Below are 23368 nucleotides of genomic sequence, written 5' to 3'. Positions count from 1 at the left end.
ACAGCATAACAACAGTAAAATGCTCGAAATGAGACATTCTGCAAAAGACGGGGTAGCACCATACTCAACATCCTCACTCAAGGTTCTGGGATATTACTAAACAGACTACACCGGAAGTACTCAAAAACTGGAATATGACTCTGATCAACCAATCCTAAGAGACTACGGAGTAGTAACACGTGATCCTGATAGACAGAAGAGAAAGCCTAGTTCCTTAACCCCGTAGGAAGGATAGGATGACTTAGATCAGAAGGGCATGAGGTCTAAGGAGTAAAAGAGCCTTATGTTCCCTTCCACAATCAATTCCCCTATATAGCTAAAGAATTTCTAGACCCAACTTCGACCAGGTTGGCTTGGTAATCCTACAGGCAGTCAGGCTCTGATACCAAAGCTGTCGGGACCCCGATTCTAAGTCACACCGATCTAGCATGTAACACCTCATATCACTTTGCGGCCTCACGCACGGTATCCCCACGGGTGTCACCTTACCATGGCCCAGGACCGTTTTCGCCTTTTGGCTCATGTATAGGATAGTGTCGCTAGCATCCATATGATAGAGAACCTGGGCCGACATGGCTAGTCGTGAACCCAAAGCGGCACAGACCTATGGAGACAGGCATACATGAATCACATCGAGCATGTCGGTCAACAGCGTATGAATCCGGGCTATAGCACTGGGCTAACAGGACTTTGGAAGTCACCGCGTGACATTTCCCTGAAGGGACAGACATAGGAACGAAGTGGAACACATGCCGACCAGTCAAGTGTTCTGAGCAGTAGTGCTGGGCTAGCAGGACTCCGGTGAACCAGGCTGTAGCGGACTACTATGGCTCAAGGAAGCACTAGACTACATTTCCCCATAAGAGAGGCTGCCAAGGATAAACAACTAGATTGTCAGATCCCACGCATTGCAATACACATCACACGTACGCATAACATGCAAGTATCTGCTGTACAACATGGCATCACAACATAATGCAAACTCATATAGATAAAGGCTCAGAAGAGCCACATAGCATTAATACAAACATGGGTCACATGACCCATCATTCAGAGCATACAAACAACGGAAGCATTACATGTCTGAGTACAGACAACTACAAAAGAAAAAGCCCGAGAAGCTTGACTATCTACAAGACCTCCAAGGTACAAGATCATAGCTGAGGTAACAAGCTACTCGTCGAAGTCCAAGCGGTACTACTAGTGAGACAGATGTCTCACCTGCAAAACATAAATAAAGCAAATGTGAGTACAAAGGTACTCATCAAGACTTACATCAGACCCTATCATACATGCATTGTATCAAGAAGGTAATGTGGGGTTTAGTTGCAGCAAGCCAGCTTTGACTCGGTGGCTATCCTATTCTACGACAACGAGAAACTTCTTTGAGGTGAGGCAGCGCACACGAGTCCACTAAGCACCACATCAATAAACTACTATGGATTCATCCCCGTCTCTCCTACAAGAAGGCCATCCATAGCACTCACACTTCTCTTGATCATTTTAGAGTATCCACTTTAAGTTGTCTATGTACCACGTAAGCATCCAAGAAGTCCATAACCGAGGACACGGCTATTCGAATAGATCATGATAACCCTACAGGGGTGTACTTCTTCACACACGCTCTCACCACTTATCACCATATACACGTCATGTATCTCGGCAACCTTCAAGCGGAAGCCTGGCGAGGGTGTCGGCAACGACGTGACTAACCACACTAGACTCTAGTCCAGGTTTATCACCTATTCGAGTTCCATCCGCAAGGAGATCCGGCCGGGGTTTCACTCACGGCCCCAAACGATGTGTACAGGGTTCCCGAGCCCACCATCCGGGTGCCACTCAGTACACCGGGCCACGTGTGCCTAGTCTGTCCCAAGTCCACCCTGTCGGGTGCCACTCAGTAGAAAAATAGCACTACCGACAAACACCAGAAACTATTTGCAACTCCTGGATAGAGATCAAGGCGGTTAATAAGTCGAGAGAGCTTGGAGTGCCCGGAGCCCAATGTGTGGTAGTAGCTAGTCATTGGACAACTTACACAAAACTCAGTTCTTAAGGATGGTCCCAATGAGACAACCCACCATGTACTCCTACATGGCCTCTCACCGCTACCTTTAACAAATCGTGTTCACACGCTTAACTCTTAGCACTGGATCATATCGTAACTCTCCAATTCATTCCCGATGAATCAGACCTGACATACTCTAAGCAATAGCTGGCAAAGCATGGTAGGAACACAACATGGCTCAATCAACTCCTACACATGCTAATGGGTTTTAACTATTTACTGTGGCAATGATAGGTCATGCAGAGGAATGGGTTCAACTACCACAGCATAAAGTAGCAGTTGAATCGTTGTTGTCCTAATGCAATAAATGAGAGCAAGAGCAAGAGAGTAGGATTGTATCGGAATGAACAAGGGGGGTTGCTTGCCTGGTAGATCAACAGGGGGGCACTGCTCCTCAGACAGGTACTCTCGAACACTCTCCGGAGCAGGACCTATCGAGAAGGAACGGTGTCGGCCATCAAACACAAGCATATGCAACAATATGATGCATGAACATGGAATGAGTATGTGATGTTGTTTGAGTTAATGCATCTAGCATTTATTTGGTTGAAGTCCATTTGAACCAAGGGTTCAAAGGCAACTTCAAATTAAGCTCTTAAATATGCCATTTCTATGTTTTCATATATACAGCATGTATAGGTTGGTTTGTCATGCATGTAGATGGTACAGATGGATAGATTGAATTTTTCTGATCATTTTCCATATATAAATTATTTCAATCTGAGCTACGGTTGAATTTCTATGAATTTTTGAAGTTTAAAACAATTTCTAGAATTTCCTGATTTATTTAAAACCAGAAAATGATATATTGCGTCAACTTGAGGTTAGCACTGCGTCAACAGTCAACCCAGGTCAAACCTGACGTGTGGGGGCCACACGTCAGTGTCATAGTTAGTTTAACCGAGGGGTTATTTCTAATCTAATTTAGATTAGTGGCGCTGGGGCCCACTGGTCAGTTGCACAGGGGTTTAGTTAGAGGGTGATTAGCCTTAAGCTAACCACCTGACCCATGGGGCCCACCTGACAGCCGGTGTGGTCAAAGGGGTCAAATCCCACCGGTGTTTAGCCGCCGGCGAGGCCGAATGCGACGGAGGGGCTCGGGATCGTCGCTCCGGCGGCCAAAAGCGCGGCGGAGACCACAGGCGAGGAGCTGGAGCTCGTCCGCGTCGGATGGAGCAAGCGGGAGGGCACGGGGTGTCCGGTGTTTGTCGGAGCGGGGCTCGCGGCGGCGGCCGGAGATTGGGCGTCGAATGAGTCGACGGTGCATAGCATGGCAGGAGCCGCGGTTAGGCGCGTCGGACTCGTGGGGGTGCGGGAGTGCGTTAGGCACCAGTGGTGACCAAAAGGTCACCGGAGTGACGCTGGCGTCGAGCTCGTGCGGCGGAGCGGCTCGGCTCTGGTAGAGGAGGCGGCTAGAGGAAGCGTACGAGCGCGGGGAGCAGGGGAGAAGATGGCGGAGCTCACAGGGAGTCGGATGGGCGGCTCACTTGGCTCGGGGAAGCGTCGGACCGAGGTTGAAGAAGAGGTCGGGGGAGCCGCTGCAGGGCGCGTCCGCTCGCGTGGCTTGGCGGAGAGGTTGCGGACGAGGTGGCGGAGCTTTTGGACACAGCAGCGAGGCGAGGGGAGCACGGTGGACACGGCAACGGCGAGCGGTGGCGACGGAGCCGTTCGGGGGGGTGGGGGTTGAGAGAGAGAGAGGTCCAGGGGAGGAGGGAGAGTGAGGGAGAGGAGGGGGGTGATTAGACTACTTGACCAAATAAAAACTTAACCTTTTCCCAATTTTAGTTCTTGGCAGATTTTAGCTAATTTAGGACAAGTCAAGCAATCATCACATAATTCAAGCAAGCATGCAAAGAGTATATAGGCAGCGGAAAGTAAAACATGCAACTTGCAAGAATGTAAATGGAAGGGTTTGAAGAATTCAAACACAATTGGAGACACGGATGTTTTTCCCGTGGTTCGGATAGGTGGTGCTATCCTACATCCACATTGATGGAGACTTCAACCCACGAAGGGTAACGGTTGCGCGAGTCCACACAGGGCTCCACCCAAGGGTAACGGTTGCGCGAGTCCACACAGGGCTTCACCCACGAAGGGTCCACGAAGAAGCAACCACCCACAAAGGGTCCACGAAGAAGCAACCTTGTCTATCCCACCATGGCCATCGCCCACACAGGACTTGCCTCACTAGCGGTAGATCTTCACGAAGTAGGCGATCTCCTTGCCCTTACAAACTCCTTGGTTCAACTCCACAATCTTGTCGGGGGCTCCCAAGTGACACCTAGCCAATCTAGGAGACTCCACTCTCCAAGAAGTAACAAATGGTGTGTAGGTAATGAACTCCTTGCTCTCGTGCTTCAAATGATAGTCTCCCCAACACTCAACTCTCTCTCATAGGATTTGGATTTTGTGGAAAGAAGATTTGAGTGGAAAGCAACTTGGAGAGGCTAGAGATCAAGATTCATATGGTAGGAATGGAATATCTTGGTCTCAACACATGAGTAGGTGGTTCTCTCTCAGAACATATGAGTTGGAATGGTGTGTGTGTTCTGATGGCTCTCTCCACTGGCTCTCACTCGAATGAAGAGGAGGTGGAGGGGTATATATAGCCTCCACACAAAATCCAACCATTACACACAGTTTTCCAATCTCGGTGTGACCGAATCAATAAACTCGGTCGGACCGAAAATGTAAACCTAGTGACCGTTAGAGATTTTCGGTGGGACTGACATGCAACTCGGTAGGACCGATATGGTTAGGGTTTGGGCATAACGTAATCTCGGTGAGACCGATTACACAAACTCGGTGAGACCGAATTTGGTAATTAGCTAACTAGAGAGTTGGTCAGGCAAACTCGGTGGGACCGATTTGCTCTTTCGGTGAGACCGAGTGGAACTCGGTGAGACCGAAAAGTTACAAAGGGGAAACACTGAGTTTACATTGCAATCTCGGTGGGACAGATTCGCTCTTTCGGTGAGACCGAAAAGTTACGAAAGGGAAACAGAGAGTTTGCAATCCCATCTCGGTGAGACCGAGATCCTTATCGGTAGAACCGAATTGCTAGGGTTTGGCAGTGGCTAATGACAAGTGAAACTCGGTGGCGCCGGATAGGCAGAATCGGTAGGACCGAGTTTGGCTTAGGGTTTAGGTCATATGTGGATATGGGAAAGTAGTTGAGGGTTTTGGAGCATATCACTAAGCACATGAAGCAAGAGGCTCATTAAGCAACACCTCATCCCTCCTTGATAGTATTGGCTTTTCCTATGGACTCAATGTGATCTTGGATCACTAAAATATAAAATGAAGAGTCTTGAGCTTTTCAGCTTGAGCCAATCCTTTGTCCTTAGCATTTTGAGGGTTCCACTTTCACATCCATGCCATGCCATTCATTGAGCTTTCCTGAAATAATCATCTTGGAATAGCATTAGCTCAATGAGCTATATTTTGTTATGAATTACCAAAACCACCTAGGGATAGTTGCACTTTCAGAGAGGGTCGAGGGGTTTTCAGGGGGGTGCGCGTCGCCCTCGGATGCCTCCAGCGGCGAGCAGGGAAGTAGGAGGTGGCCGGCGCGTGCTCGCGCGTGGCGGCCACGCGCGCGTCCTCCTGGCGGGAGGAAGACGACAGAGGAGGAGGCGAGCTGGGCCAGCTGGGCCGCACGGCTGGGCCGGTTGTCTGCAGTGCCAGGCCAGCAAGTGGCCCAGGTAAGTCCAGGTAGTTCCTCTTTTTTTCTCTATTTTGTTTTTGTTTTCTATTTTCTGACATTTGTTTTGATTTAATAAAAATACCAAATCATTTTATTTAATTCTGTCAAATTTGCAGGGACCTAAGGAATTAATCCAAAGCCCCTCACCAAAATTCAGAATTATTGGACAATATTTTGTATATAAAAAAATATTTATCCAACGCAAATAAATACTGGATTAATTACAAATGCCCAAAATAAATACTTATGAGCTCTTTAAAATATTGGTTTGATTTTTATCTCTGTCCAATATTTTCAGAGAGCAACAGGAGCATTTTCTTGGACCTTTTTGGAGCAATTTTTACTTGGGTCATTTTCAGAAATGATTCTGAGGGTTTCACAAATCCCCATTTCAAATGTAAATGGAATTTAAACATGATGCAAACATGAAGGGCTAGCCTAGGTCATACCAGAACTAGGGATGTGACAAACAATGATTTCCTTAGCACTCCGATTGCTCCTCTTACCGATACTGAATCTTGTGAAATCAATACTGCTTTATTGAATCTTTTCATGAATGATCAATTCGCCAGCCTTCCTAGTGAAGATGTCGCTACCCATCTAAATAGCTTCGTTGATTTGTGTGATATGCAAAAGAAGAAAGATGTGGATAATGATATTGTTAAAATGAAGCTATTTCCTTTTTCGCTTAGAGATCGTGCTAAAGCTTGGTTTTCTTCTTCTAAAAATAGTATTGATTCTTGGAATATGTGCAAAGATGCTTTTATTTCTAAGTATTTTCCTCCCGCTAAGATCATCTCTCTTAGAAACGACATTATGAATTTTAAGCAACTTGATCATGAACATGTTGCACAAGCTTGGGAGAGGATGAAATTAATGATACGTAATTGCCCAACACATGGTTTGAATTTGTGGATGATTATACAAAATTTTATGCTGGGTTGAATTTTGCTTCTAGAAATCTTTTAGATTCTGCCGCGGGAGGCACTTTTATGGAAATCACTTTAGGAGAAGCTACTAAAGTCCTAGATAATATTATGGTTAATCATTCTCGATGGCACACCGAAAGATCCACTAATAAAAAAGTGCATGCGATAGAAGAAATTAATGTTTTGAGTGGAAAGATGGATGACCTTATGAAATTATTTGCTAATAAAAGTGTTTCTTCTGATCCTAATGATATGCCTTTGTCTACTTTGATTGAGAATAATAATGAAACTATGGATGTGAATTTTGTTGGTAGGAATAATTTTGGTAACAACGCGTATAGAGGAAACTTTAATCCTAGGCTGTATCCTAGTAATTCCTCTAATAATTATGGTAATCCCTACAACAATTCTTATGGAAATTGTAATAAGTTACCTTCTGAATTTGAGACTAGTGTTAAATAATTTATGAATTCGCAAAATAATTTCAATGCTTTGCTTGAAGAAAAGTTGCCTAAGATTGATGAATTGGCTGGGAACATTGATAGAATTTCTCTTGATGTTGATTCTTTGAAACTTAGATCTATTCCACCTAAGCATGATATCAATGAGTCTCTCAAAGCCATGAGAATTTCCATTGATGAGTGCAAAGAAAGAACCGCTAGGATGCGTGCTAAGAAAGATTGCTTTGTGAAAGCGTGTTCTTCTAATTTCTATGAAAATAAAGATGAAGATCTAAAAGTTATTGATGTGTCTCCTATTAAATCTTTGTTTTGCAATATGAATCTTGATAATGATGGTACTGAATATGATCCACCTTTACCTAGAAGGTGTTCCAAAAATTCGGAGTTTTTAGATCTTGATGCTAAAATTGATAAAAGTGGGAATGAAGAGATCAAAACTCTAGATATTAATGAACCCGCTATTTTGGATTTCAAGGAATTTAATTATGATAATTGCTCTTCGATAGATTGTATTTCCTTGTTGCAATCCGTGCTAAATTCTCCACATGCTTATAGTCGAAATAAAGCCTTTACCAAACATATCATTGATGCATTGATGCAATCTTATGAAGAAAAACTTGAGTTGGAAGTTTCTATCCCTAGAAAACTTTATGATGAGTGGGAACCTACTATTAAAATTAAAATTAATGATCATGAATGCTATGCTTTGTGTGATTTGGGTGCTAGTGTTTCCACGATTCCAAAAACTTTATGCGATTTGCTAGGTTTCCGTGAATTTGATGATTGCTCTTTAAACTTGCACCTTGCAGATTCCACTATTAAGAAACCTATGGGAAGAATTAATGATTTTCTTATTGTTGCAAATAGTAACTATGTGCCCGTAGATTTTATTGTTCTTGATATAGATTGCAATCCTTCATGTCTTATTATTCTTGGTAGACCTTTCCTTAGAACGATTGGTGCAATAATTCATATGAAGGAAGGGAATATTAGATTCCAATTTCCGTTAAGGAAGGGCATGGAACACTTACCTAGGAAGAAAATTAAATTACCTTGTGAATATATTATGAGAGCCACTTATGGATTGCCTACCAAAGATGGCAATACCTAGATCTATCCTTGCTATTATGCCTAGCTGGGGGCGTTAAACGATAGCGCTTGTTGGGAGGCAACACAATTTTATTTTTTGTTTTTTACTTTTTGCTTCTGTTTAGGAATAAATCTCTGATCTAGCCTCTGGTTAGATATGTTTTTATGTTTTAGTTATTGTTTGTGTCAAGTTTAACCTATAGGATCTTCTTGGATGATAGTTATTTGATCTTGCTGAAAATTCCAGAAAATTTATGTTCATGAAAATAATTGTTAAAAATCACCAGAACATAACAAAATATTGATTCCAATTGCTGCTGATCAATAAGCAAATTATCTAGGTCGTCCTATTTTGGCTGAATTTGTGGAGTTCCATAAGTTTGTGTTAGTTACTGATTACTACAGACTGTGTTGTTTTTGACATATTCTGTTTTTTGTGTGTTGTTTGCTTATTTTGATGAATCTATGGCTAGTAAAATAGTTTATAAACCATAGAGAAGTTGGAATACAGTAGGTTTAACACCAATATAAATAAAGAATGAGTTCATTACACTACCTTGAAGTGGCGTTTTGTTTTCTTTTGCTAATGGAGCTCACGAGATTTTCTGCTGAGTTTTGTGTTGTGAAGTTTTCATGTTTTGGGTGAAAGATTTGATGGATTATGGAACAAGGAGTGGCAAGATACTAAGCTTGGGGATGCCCATGGCACACCAAGATAACCTAAGGACACCTAAAAGCCAAAGATTGGGGATGCCCCGGAAGGCATCCCCTCTTTCGTCTACTTCCATCGGTAACTTTACTTGGAGCTATATTTTTATTCACCACATGATATGTGTTTTGCTTGGAGCATCTTGTATGATTTGAGTCTTTGCTTTTTAGTTTACCACAATCATATTTGCTGTACACACCTTTTGATGAGAGACACACATGATTCGGAATTTATTAGAATACTCCCTGTGCTTCACTTATATCTTTTGAGCTATATAGTTTTTGCTCTAGTGCTTCACTTATATCTTTTAGAGCATGGCGGTGGTTTTGTTTTATAGAAAATATTATTCTGTCATGCTTCACTTATATTGTTTTGAGTGTCTTAAACAGCATGGTAATTTGCTTAAATTAGGGAATTAATCCTAATTTATTAGGAATTCAAGATTAGTAAAAAAAAACTTTCTTATGAGTGTGCTGAATGCTAAGAGAAAGTTGATGCTTGATGATTGTTTTGAGATATGGAGGTAGTGATATTAAAGTTGTGCTAGTTGAGTAGTTGTGAATTTGAGAAATACTTGTGTTGAAGTTTGCAAGTCCCGTAGCATGCACGTATGGTAAACGTTATGTAACAAATTTGAAACATGAGGTGTTCTTTGATTGTCCTCCTTATGAGTGGCGGTCGGGGACGAGCGATGGTCTTTTGCTACCAATCTATCCCCTAGGAGCACGCGCATAGTGCTTGGTTTTTGATGACTTGTAGATTTTTGCAATAAGTATGTGAGTTCTTTATGACTAATGTTGAGTCCATGGATTATACGCACTCTTACCCTTCCATCATTGCTAGCCTCTTCGGTACCGTGCATTACCCTTTCTCACATTGAGAGTTGGTGCAAACTTCGCCGGTGCATCCAAACCCCGTGATATGATACGCTCTTTCACACAAAAACCTCCTTATATCTTCCTCAAAACAGCCACCATACCTACCTATTATGGCATTTCCATAGCCATTCCGAGATATATTGCCATGCAACTTTCCACCATTCCATTTTTCATGACACATTCATCATTGTCATATTGCTTTGCATGATCATGTAGTTGACATCGTAGTTGTGGCAAACCCACCATTCATAATTTTTCATACATGTCACTCTTGATTCATTGTTATCCCGGTATACCACTGGAGGCATTCATATAGAGTCATACCTTGTAATAGCATCGAGTTGTAATCATTGAGTTTTAATAAATAGAAGTGTGATGATCATCATTCATAGAGCATTGTCCTAAAAAAAGAGAAGGCCCAAAAAATATATAAAAGGGACAATGCTACTATCCTTTTTCCACACTTGTGCTTCAAAGTAGCACCATGATCTTCATGATAGAGAGTCTCTTGTTTTGTCACTTTCATATAGGGAATTTTTTATTATAGAACTTGGCTTGTATATTCCAACAATGGGCTTCCTCAAATGCCCTAGGTCCTCATGAGCAAGCAAGTTGGATTCACACCCACTTAGTTTCTTTTGTTGAGCTTTCATGCATTTTTAGCTCTAGTGCATCTGTTGCATGGAAATCCCTACTCCTTGCATTACATCAATCGATGGGTGAGAGAGTCCTGGATGACGGGGTCCTCGGACAGCCGGACTATATCCTTTGGCCGGACTATTGGACTATGAAGATACAAGATTGAAGACTTCTTCCCGTGTCCGGATGGGACTCTCCTTGGCGTGGAAGGCAAGCTTGGCGATACGGATATGTAGATCTCCTCCCTTGTAACCGACTCTGTGTAACCCTAGCCCCCTCCGGGGTCTATATAAACCGGAGGGTTTAGTCCATAGGACAACAACAATCATACCATAGGCTAGCTTCTAGGGTTTAGCCTCTATGATCTCGCGGTAGATCAACTCTTGTAATACTCATATCATCAAGATCAATCAAGCAGGAAGTAGGGTATTACCTCCATCGAGAGGGCCCGAACCTGGGTAAACATTGTGTCCCCCGCCTCCTGTTACCATCCGCCTTAGACGCACAGTTTGGGACCCCCTACCCGAGATCCGCCGGTTTCGACACCGACATTGGTGCTTTCATTAAGAGTTCCACTAAGCTGTCACCGTAAGGCTTGATGGCTCCTTCGATCATCGGCAACGATGCGGTCTAGGGTGAGGTTTGCCTCCCCGGAAAGATCTTCGTGTTCGGTGGCTTCGTAATGCGGGCTAACTCGCTTGGCCATCTGGAGCAGATCGATAGCTACGCCCCTGGCCATCAGGTCAGGTTTGGAAACTTGAACTATACTGCCGGCATCCGCGGAGACTTGATCTTCGAAGGATTCGAACCCATGTTGGGTGCGCCGCACAATCACGACGATCATGACGTAACTCTGCCGTCAGACGGTGTTTGGGAGATCACACCTGCATCTACTCCCGCCCTCAATCCGGAACAAATTGCGCCATCCGAGGATGGGTGGATAGAACCCGCCATGGAGGCCGCACTCTTAGTGGTGACAGAGCCGAATACTGACTTCACCCCTCACGGGAGGTGCGTTGCCGAACCATTAGATTCGTCCCCGACCACGGGCTCCGAGCCGCCTGCGTCCGTGCCTATCGAATCCGATTGGGCACCGATCATGGAGTTTACCGCCGTGGATATCTTTCAGCACTCGCCTTTTGGCGATGTGCTAAATTCATTAAGGTCTCTCTCCTTGTTAGGAGAACCTTGGACGAACTATGTCCAGCTAGAATGGGATGCGGACGACGAAGAAATTCGCTCCCCACCCACCACCCACTTAGTAGCCACTGTCGACGATTTAACCGACATGCTCGATTTCGACTCCGAAGACATCGACGGCATGGACGACGATGTAGGAGAGGAACAGGAATCATCGCCCTCAGGGCGCTGGACAGCCACTTCATCACATGACATATACATGGTGGATACACCCAAAGAAAACAATGACGAGGAATGGAAGGATGCAGCGAAGGATAGCTCCCTCGAGAAGCAAACAAAGCGTCGGCGTAGGCGCCGCACCAAATCCCGCCTTGGCAAAAACAGCGATAACAACGCAAGAGAAAATAACACCCCAGTCGACTCCAGAGGAAACGACGGCCACATTGACCCAGCGGCAGAGCAGGATGAACCAGCAAACAGCGAACATAGTATGGATCCGCTGTCCGAACACGGCGACGCCGAGGATAAAGCTCATCAACCTTGCTCCGGAGAGGAAAATAGTCCGGACGAAGATGCACACATCATCACGGAAAGGCACTTGGAACAAGAGAACCTCTGCAGAAGGCTTATTTCCATCGCGAGGAGTCTAAAGAAGCAGAAGCAAAGGCTTAAGGCCCCGCAGAATACGCTCAATAGTAGATGGAACAAAGTGCTCGACAATGAAGAAAAGTATGGTGCTAGTTACCACACAAAGAGCTATCCAAAGCGAAAGCTGCTGCCTGAATTTGATGATGAGGCCTTAGAGCACACACAACCAAAAAATAAAACGGTTGACCGGTCGGATCAACCACCTTGTGGCAGCGATAGAGCGGCTAAGTAGGCCGCACATAAGTCAGCACATGATTCACGTGAGGACTTGCATCAGAAGACCGACGCGACCAGATCCATCTACGAATCAAGGAAACACACTCCAGCCACAACCAAAACCGAACACTACAACCGTCAAAACGCTACGACACATCCAAATAGAGGGGTGCCGCACACCCCCTATGTTTCACCGATGAGGTGCTGGACCACGAATTTCCAGAAGGATTCAAACCAGTAAACATAGAGGCGTACTACGGAAACACAGACCCTGGGGTCTGGATTGAGGACTTTATCCTCCATATCGATATGGCTCGCGGAGACGATCTCCACGCCATCAAGTACTTGCCCCTCAAGCTGAAAGGACCAGCTAGGCACTGGCTGAAAAGCCTCCCTGAAAACTCAATTGGAAGTTGGGAGGAGCTTGAGGATGCTTTTTGGGCTAATTTACAAGGGACCTATGTCCGACCTCCGGATGCAGACGATTTAAGTCATATAATTCAACAGCCCGGAGAGTCAGCCCGAAAGCTTTGGAAAAGATTTCTCACTAAGAAGAACCAAATCGTCGACTGCCCGGACGCTGAAGCCTTAGCAGCTTTCAAACACAGCGTCCGAGATGAATGGCTCGCCAGACATCTCGTCCAAGAAAATCCGAGAACAATGGCACCCCTGACAAGCCTCATGACCCGCTTTTGCGCGGGCGAAGATAGCTAGTTAGCTCGTAGTAGCACCAGCGACCCAGGAACATCCGCATTCAGGGATGGCAATGGAAAACCACGATGACGTAAAAGCAAGCGTCGAAATAAAGAAGACAACCCAGATAACACGGCGGTAAACGTCGGATTCAGGGGCTCTCGACCGGGTCAGCGGAAAAAGCCTTTCAAAGGCAGCAGAGATGGACCGTCCAGCCTAAACAAAATTCTATACAAACTATGTCAGATTCATGGCACCCCCGATAAACCAGCAAATCACACCCACAGAGAATGCTGGGTCTTCAAGCAGGCCGGTAAGCTAAACGCCGAACACAAGGGGAGGGAGACACCAAGTGAAGACGAGGACGAGCCTCGCCAGCAAAGCACTGGGGGACAGAAAAAATTCCCACCAGAGGTCAAAATAGTGAACATGATCCACGTGACGAAGAGGAGAAGCAAACTTGCACTCCGAGACACACGCGCCATAGAGCCCGTCACCCCTAAGTTCAACCCCTAGTTGGCCTGCCCTATCACTTTTGATCGCAGGGATCACCTGACAAGCATCCGACACGAAGGATTGGCTGCCTTGATGTTAGACCCAATAATAAACGGATACCATCTCACACAAGTCCTTATGGACGGTGGCAGTAGTCTTAATCTGATATATCAGGACACAGTCTGCAAAATGGGGATAGACCCGACAAAAATCAGCCACAGTAATACTACCTTCAAGGCAATAATACCAGGCCCAGAGGCCCACTGCACGGGCTCGCTAATACTAGAGGTTGTATTCGGTTCTCCCGACAACTTCCGAAGTGAAAAGTTAACTTTCGACATCGCTCCATTCCGAAGTGGCTATCAAGCACTACTCGGAAGAGCAGCTTTTGCTCATTTTAATGCAGTACCGCATTACGCTTCTCTCAAGCTTAAGATGCCCGGTCCATGCGGCATCATCACAATTAGTGGAAATATTGAACGTTCCTTACGTGCGGAAGAATGTGCGACGGGTTTAACAGCTGAACACTAAACGGCCCCTCCAACCAGAATAGATGATCGGTCGTCAAGACCGTGGACACGGCTAGATGAGTCCGGCACATTAGTAGCTATAACAGCTTAGATAAACCCGAGATAGGTTTGATGGTTATACCCGCATAGACGGTATCAGGGGCTTCCCGCGTGTAAACAGGGCTAGTTCGGCTCAACTTTACTTATCTTGAATTTTAATGGTTTATTGAGAATAACCAATTTTTCGCACGACAACTTTCATCTAAGTTCTTCTCTTTTATAGATGACAATCGTGCTACACCCTTCCAGGATACGGCACAACGGAGACACAGGCGCAGACGTGCAGCAGGGACCCCCCCCCCAAAGGTTTCTTTTTAGATTTAGACCCTGTGTAAACCTTTTTTACTGTCTCTTGTTGTTCACATCCTCCGGATACTCCGTACAACCGAGAAGGATGCTGACGTTATTGGAATTTCGCCACATCAGAACATTGCACGTACCTGGACACTCGGGGTTCATTATCAAGGGCATTGCTCAGCCCGGCATATGTTATAAACACCGAATACCTTAGGGAGTGTTCGGCGTCGCGAGTTTGGCCTTATATGCATCAGCTCCGAATCATGTCTTTGGTCAAATGTTGGGTTTGCCCGGCTCCCGTGTTTTGCTACCTTACGTTCCGCTCTATCAGCTAAGCTGGCACCGGGAGAACTACTGCGATTGTGCCCTGGTTAATCTGGAAGAGCACCTAAGTAGAGAAAGCCGAAAACTGACTGTCATGATAAAGCGCGAGACTGGTCAACCACTCGATGACTTAGCGGAATCTTCGGGATTCCTTCGCATTAACGAAGGGCTGTTTCCCGGTCATGTATGTGCGCGCCCCGTATTCGGACGAGCGCGGAGGTACCAGGGGCTATATAGTAGTCTCACCGTCGAACTCCTATGGCTAAGTGAAAGTGTTAAAGCAATATAGTCTGATTGCCTCGTTCGCTGCGCTATCACCTCCTTAATTGACCAAGACGTTGGATCAAGTGTGAATACGAGTTTTTTGCGAACACCCCTGCTTTATATGCGTGGGGGTTGAAGCCGACGACTGCAAACTTTCAGGTTATATACATATATACATAAACGGCCGCACAGGAGGCATCGTAATACTTTCAGGCAAAAGTATAAATGCAGCCTTTATAATTCAGTAAACATTATTCTTACAATGGGAATATGTGTCACTAGAACATAATATTCTTCAAGCACTGAGCCTCTATTAAACGAGCGCCTTCAAGGACTTCTTCAAAGTAGTGCCCAGCAGATACTCAACCCATGGCCAAACTCTGGGTTGCAATAGCGGTGGCCTCTATCTCTCGCCAGTATGTCTTGACACAGGCAAGAGCCATCCACGCACCCTCTATGCACGCCGACCTCTTCATAGCGTCGATGCGCGACACAGCACCAAGGAACTGTTGCACTAAACTAAAATAACTATTCGGCCTTAGCCCTTCCGTCCATAGATGATCCACAACAGACCTCATGGCAAGCTCGGACAACCTATGGAGCTCGCCCACTCGGCCATTCGCTCATTCAATAGCAGCGGACACACTGGAACATTGAACTGTGACCAGAACAACTTTTCCACTTCACGATATTTTTGATCTTTGAAATACTCAGCTGCATCAATAGCACTTGCTTCCAAATCCACGTATGCGTCTGCAGAACTCCAAAGTTGATCAAGAGGGGTATACTTAGGATCTCTGAACTTCATCTGCAACAAAAAGGGCTTCCCAGCCGCGATTTCCCTGGCTTGACGCAGCTCCTCCTTCGCCGCTCTGATTTTAGAGTGACCGTCCTTGGCCGCTACCATGGCCTTCTCCAGGTCCGTCACCTTCGCTCGATTTTCCTTTTCAGGAAGTACGTAACAGTCACCGGCATCCTTCAATTCAATAGCCATGTTGGCTATTTTATCCTTACTTTGGCAATGCGCAGCCTGTTCGGCTCTCAGCTCTTCGACCGCCTTTAGAGCGGCCGCATCACTCTTCCTGGCTTGCTCCTTGGCTCGGGCAAGTTCCGCCCGAAGGGTCTCCATGGAGGCAGCCCCATCTGCAGTCACAACATATTAAAGATACTAGGATCATGTTCCTCTTACTATGTGTTGATCACCGGAGAAATCACATACCTTGTGCCTCGTCGAGCCTCTTGTTTACAAGCACGATGTCGGCATCTGCCGCATCAAGTTGCCGCTTCAGCTCGGCAAACTCACCAGTCCGGCTAGCCACCGGACCTTCAGCCACCTGCACATGAAGGCGGCATGATTATTACCTGGGACTATGATCCTCTGTTTGCTGCCGTTTTCAACAGCAACCAGAGTCGCAGGGGCTACTATCTTCATATGGCACACCTAGCGTGTGCGGTACCATAAAAAACATACACTATTTCACGTACCTCAAAGTCTTTCAGCAGACTCATAAAAGCTTCATGCAACCCGCTTTCGGCAGATGAAATCCTCTCAACCACCCTACCCATTAGCGTACTATGCACTTTTGAGATAGCCCCTTGCTCCAGAAGATCCTTCAGTGCGTATGATCGCACACCAGACGGTTCCGGACTCTTTCTGTTGCTCTCCTTAGGAGCCAAATACTCCGGACTTCGGGTGGTCGAAGGATTACCCTCTGGCCTTGGCGGATCAGGAGAAACCCTCTGTGACGACACCTCAGGGTCGCCCGCCTCATGAGGCGGGGTGGCATGAGGAGGTGTTTCGCTCTCCATCATCTCCGGAAGAAGATCCCCTGAAGACGAACTCTGTCGAGAGGGGTTATGATCCGAACTACAAGATATATGCTTCGGTTATTGTCCTCAGAAGTAAAGCAGGATATTTTTACTATTAAGTACTTTTTGTTTACTTACAGCTCGGTGGAGGGATGATCCCCTTGGGGCACTGTGCGGCAAGGGTACCCTCCGGGGCCGGACACTCTGGCAAAGATTTCTTCCCTCATTTGGAAACCATTGTTTCCAAGTCTTCAGAGGTGGTCCTCTTCCTTCCCTGGGGAGAGGGAATTTCAGATTCTTCTCCCCTGTTATCCTCCTTCGCGGAGGCGCTAATTCCCCCGGTTTGGATGAATAATGAGCGAGGCCCGCTTTCAGCCTCTTTATTCCCCCCTTTATCTTCCCCTGAGGGCGCCTAATAAGGCGCGAGCTCAAGCATTCTGGCCAGTACCAGATCTGCTAAGCCTTCGGGAAGGGGGGCCGAACACCTGATCATCTTCGCCTTTTTTACCCAGTCCTGGTCAAAGAGCAACTTTTCAAAATGATGTTGTGATAAATAAAGAGACAATGTGTTTGACCGAAGGACTACTTACTTGGGTATCTGGACGATTGCAGCTCAGACCCGCATCCTCTGTGGTATCCGGACACCTTATTTGTGGTCCGAAGAACAATACATCTCTTCGAGCGTCATGCCGAGGAAGTGCTGAATAGCTCGCGGTCCTTCCGGGTTGAACTCCCACATACGGAGGGGTTGACGTTTGCAAGGCGGGACTCGACGAACTAGCACGACTTGCATTACCGTGACCAGGCTGATATCTCTCTCGAGGAGATCTCGGATGCGACTCTGCAATATCGGCACATCATTTACTGGCCCCCAGTCCAGCCCCTTGTTGATCCATGACGTCAGTTGTGGCGGGGGGGCCGAGCGAAAGGCAAGGGCGGCCACCCACTTGGTACCCCGGTGAGCTATGATATAAAATCACTCTCGTTGCCATAAACTGGACACCTCCGGGAAGGAACCCTTTGGCCATGGAACATGGGCGACTTTGCTTATTACGGCACCTCCGCACTCTGCATGTCGCCCATCAATCATCTTCGGCTTCACATTGAAGGTCTTGAGCCATAGGCCGAAGTGTGGGGTAATGCAGAGGATGGCTTCACACACGACGATGAACGACGAAATGTGAAGAATGGAATCCGGAGCCAGATCGTGGAAATCGAGCCCGTTGTAGAACATGAGCCCTCTGACAAAGGGATCTAGACTGAAACCTAGCCCTCGGAGGAAGTGGGAGACGAATACGACACTCTCGCCAGGTTCGGGAGTGGGAATGACCTGCCCTCGAGCAGGCAGCCTGTGCGAGATTTCGCCAGTCAAATACCCAGCCTCTCTTAGCTTCTTGATGTCCTCCTCTGTGACAGAGGAGGGCACCCACTGACCTTGAAGGTTGGATCCAGACATGATTGTAGGTCCGAAGCGCCTAGCCTAAGCCTTGGGTGTTGGACCTCAAGGTGGGGGAGGATTCGATTGAGCGCGAGAGGAAGGAGACACGCCTAGGCCTCTTTATAAAGGGGATGAATATCAAGTGTCCTCCGCGTGGCCGTTTGGGACTTGCCTAAATCGAGGAGTCATACCAACGGGCACAATTGGGTTACCTATACCCATATTGATGAGAATCCCGTGAAAAAAGGGACACGATCTCTGCTTCGACAGGATGTGCCAATAAAAACCGCCTCGCAACACATGCAGTGGCGGGCTCGGAAAAACGGTTCGTCATGACCAGACCACGGCAATAAGTCACATTATGAAAAACGGTCGGTAGATTGGATTTGTGGAAATATTATTCTCTCTACGGTGGTATGTGGAACTTGTTTTGCAGAGCCGAACACTATCCTTGTGCTCAAAATCTTCTATGGAGTATTCGGAGGAGGAACCCGCCTTGCAATGCCGAAGACAATCTGCGCGGCAGACTCATCGTCATTGAAGCCTGGTTTAGGGGCTATTGAGGGAGTCCTGGATTAGGGGGTCCTCGACAGCCGGACTATATCCTTTGGCTATACTGTTGGACTATGAAGATACAAGATTGAAGACTTCTTCCCGTGTCCGGATGGGACTCTCCTTGGCGTGGAAGGCAAGCTTGGCGATACGGATATGTAGATCTCCTCCCTTGTAACCGAATCTGTGTAACCCTAGCCCCCTCTGGTGTCTATATAAACCAGAGGGTTTAGTCCGTAGGACAACAACAATCATACCATAGGCTAGCATCTAGGGTTTAGCATCTACGATCTCGCGGTAGATCAACTCTTGTAATACTCATATCATCAAGATCAATCAAGCAGGAAGTAGGGTATTACCTCCATCGAGAGGGCCTGAACCTAGGTATACATTGTGTCCCCCGCCTCCTGTTACCATCCGCCTTAGACGCGAAGTTCGGGACCCCCTACCCGAGATCCACCGTTTTTGACATCGACAATGGGCATCTCCATAGCCCATTGATTAGCCGCGTTGATGTGAGACTTTCTCCTTTTTGTCTTCTCCACATAACACCCATCATTATATTCTATTCCACCCATAGTGCTATATCCATGGCTCACACTCATGTATTGCATGAAGGTTGAAAATGTTTGAGATTACTAAAGTATGAAATAATTGCTTGGCTTGTCATCGGGGTTGTGCATGATGAGAGCATTCTTGTGTGACGAAAATGGAGCATGACTAAACTATATGATTTTGTTGGGATGAACTTTCTTTGGCCATGTTATTTTGAGAGGACATGATTGCTTAGTTAGTATGCTTGAAGTATTACTACTTTTATGTCAATATTAAACTTTTATCTTGAATCTTTCAGATCTTAATATTCATACCACAATTAAGAGAATTACATTGAAATTATGCTAATAAGCATTCCACATCAAAAATTCTTTTTTTATTATTTACCTACTCAAGGACGAGCAGGAATTAAGCTTGGGGATGCTTGATACGTCTCCAATGTATCTATAATTTTTTATTGTTCCATGCTATATTATATTCTGTTTTGGACATTATCGGCCTTTATTATACACTTTTATATTATTTTTGGGACTAACCTATTAACCGGAGGCCCAGCCCAGAATTGCTATTTTTGCCTATTTCAAAGTTTCGCAGAAAAAGAATATCAAACGGAGTCCAAATGGAATGAAACCTTCGGGGACATGATTTTTGGAATGAACGTGATCCAGAGGACTTGGACCCTACATCAAGACATCAACCAGGAGGGCACGAGGTAGGGGGACGCGCCTACCCCCCCAGGCGCGCCCTCCACCCTCCTGGGCCCCACATTGCTCCACCGATGTACTTCTTCCTCCTATATATACCTACGTACCCCCAAACTACCAGATACGGAGCCAAAAACCTAATTCCACCGCTACAACCTTCTATACCCATGAGATCCCATCTTGGGGCCTTTTCCGAAGCTCCGCCGGAGGGGGCATCGATCACGGAGGGCTTCTACATCAACACCATAGCCTCTCCGATGATGTGTGAGTAGTTTACCTCAGACCATCGGGTACATAGTTATTAGCTAGATGGCTTCTTCTCTCTTTTTGGATCTCAATGCAATGTTCTCCCCCTCTCTTGTGGAGATCTATTCGATGTAATCTTGTTTTGCGGTGTGTTTGTTGAGACCGATGAATTGTGGGTTTATGATCAAGTTTATCTATGAACAATATTTGAATCTTTTGAATTCTTTTATGTATGATTGGTTATCTTTGCAAGTCTCTTCGAATTATCAGTTTGGTTTGGCCTACTAGATTGATCTTTCTTGGAATGGGAGAAGTGCTTAGCTTTGGGTTCAATCTTGCGGTGTCCTTTCCTAGTGACAGTAGGGGCAGCAAGGCATGTATTGTATTGTTTCCATTGAGGATAACAAGATGGGGTTTATATCATATTGCATGAGTTTATCCCTCTACATCATGTCATCTTACTTAAAGCATTACTCTGTTCTTATGGACTTAATACTCTAGATGCATGCTGGATAGCGGTCGATGTGTGGAGATAATAGTACTAGATGCAGGCAGGAGTCGGTCTACTAGTCTCGGACGTGATGCCTATATACATGATCATACCTAGATATTCTCATAACTATGCTCAATTCTATCAATTTCTCAACAGTAATTTGTTCGCCCACCGTAATACTTATGCTCTTGAGAGAAGCCACTAGTGAAACCTATGGCCCCGGGGTCTATTTTCCATCATATTAATCTTCCAACACTTAGTTATTTTTATTGCCTTTTATTTTACTTTGCATCTTTATCATAAAAACACCAAAAATATTATCTTATCATATCTATCAGATCTCACTCTCGTAAGTGACCGTGTAGGGATTGACAACCCCTTATCGCATTGGTTGCGAGGATTTATTTGATTATGTAGGTGCAAGGGACTTGTGCATGGTCTCCTACTAGATTGATACCTTGGTTCTCAAAAACGGAGGGAAATACTTACTCTGCTTTACTGCATCACCCTTTCCTCTTCAAGGGAAAACCAACGCAGTGCTCAAGAGGTAGCATTGTACCATACATGGTGAAGAGGAGGTCATGGATGAAGATACCCACGGCAGCGAGATGCCAAACCCCGATCAGTGTCACATGGATGTTGAATCTAACATCGGGGCAGAGGCGTCAAGCTACGAATGGAACACCGGAAAGCCGAAACGCCCATTGGAATACCAAGACGTCGACGCAGATGACGACGATCTTGATATGCCAGATTTTGCTGATATGATTGCAGATTTCAAGGGCCCAACAAAGGATATGATTGGGTACAAGGATCTGCCAACCATTGATGCGGACTCCAAGAAAGAATTGTATCCAGGTTGCAAAAAGAAATATTCCAAGTTGAGTGCCACCCTGGCGCTTCTGAGATTTAAAGTAGCAAATGGTTTATCAAACAAGGGCTTCACGGAGATGTTAGGTCTTTTCAAAGAAATTCTTATGGAAGATAATGTGCTCCCCAGAAGCACGTATGAAGTGAAGAAAATTGTTTGCCATTGGAACTTGAAGTACAGAAGATACACGCTTGTGTTAATGATTATATGTTGTACCGTGGTGAGTACAAAGATTTGCGTGCATGTCCCACATGCAAGCATGCATGATAGAAGCGCAGGAGAGCAAAGGACAAATACAAATTGGACAACGAGATCAAGATAGGAATCCCGTTCAAGGTTGTTTGGTACTTGGCTTTAATTCCAAGGTTGAGGCATTTGTTTGCAAACCATAGAGAGGCAAAGAGGTTGCGGTGGCATCAGAATGAGCGAATTGCGGATAAGTTTATGAGGCACCCAAAGATGGGGCTCAGTGGGAATTAATCGACAACAAGTTTGAAATTTTTGCCAAGGATCCTAGAAGTATAAGCCTCGGGAAGTGTACTGATGGGATGAATCCTTTTGGCGATATGAGCACCAATCACAGCACATGGCCGGTTCTTCTGTGCATATATAACCTAGCTCCTAGGTTGTGTATGAAGAAAAAATACATTATGATGTCAATGATTATCCAAGGTCTGAAGCAACCTGGAAATGACATCGAAATTTACTTTCAGCTACTGGTAGAAGAACTGCTGACAGTGTGGATAGATGTGCCTGCTGTAAAATGTTATGATGCTTACAGAAAGGAGATTTTCGATCTACATGTTATGCTAGTGCACACCATTCAAGATATGCCGGCATTAGGCAACACATCGGGATAGAAAACAAAGGGAGATGTAGGGTGTGTCACATGCATGGATAGGACAGCTAGCAGAAGACTTCCCAACTTGCACAAAACCATGTATTTGTGTCATCATAGGTTCTTACGGAGAACTCACCCATACCGAAAATTGAAAGCTGAATTTAATTGTACCACAGAGGCAGGTGTGGGCCCAAGACCCTATGAAGGGGCGGTGGTCCACAACATGGATAAAAAATAATGTTGTGCTTGGCAAGAACCACCCTTTGACGGTGAAACAAACACCCAAGTGTCGGTGTCAAAACCGGCGGATCTCAGGTAGGGGGTCCCGAACTGTGCATCTAAGGTTGATGGTAACAGGAGACGGGGCACACGATGTTTACCTAGGTTCGGGCTCTCTTGATGGAGGTAATACCCTACTTCCTACTTGATTGATCTTGATGAATATGAGGATTACAAGAGTTGATCTACCATGAGATCGTAATGGCTAAACCCTAGATGTCTAGCATGTATGATTATGACTGCCTCTACGGACTAAACCCTCCGGTTTATATAGACACCAGAGGGGCCTAGGGTTGTACAGAATCGGTTTACAAAGGAAGGAATCTTCATATCCGAACGTCAAGCTTGCCCTCCATGCAAAGGAGAGTCCCATCCGGACATGGGAGGAAGTCTTCTATCTTGTATCTTCATGGCCCGTCAGTCCGGCCCACGTCACATAGGCCGGACGCCTGAGG

This window comes from Triticum urartu, chromosome 3A (assembly GCF_056163025.1).
Source record: "Triticum urartu cultivar PI428250 chromosome 3A, HENAU_Tu73, whole genome shotgun sequence".
NCBI classification, from domain to species: domain Eukaryota; kingdom Viridiplantae; phylum Streptophyta; class Magnoliopsida; order Poales; family Poaceae; genus Triticum; species Triticum urartu.
Note: the sequence above shows the minus strand (reverse complement) of the source record.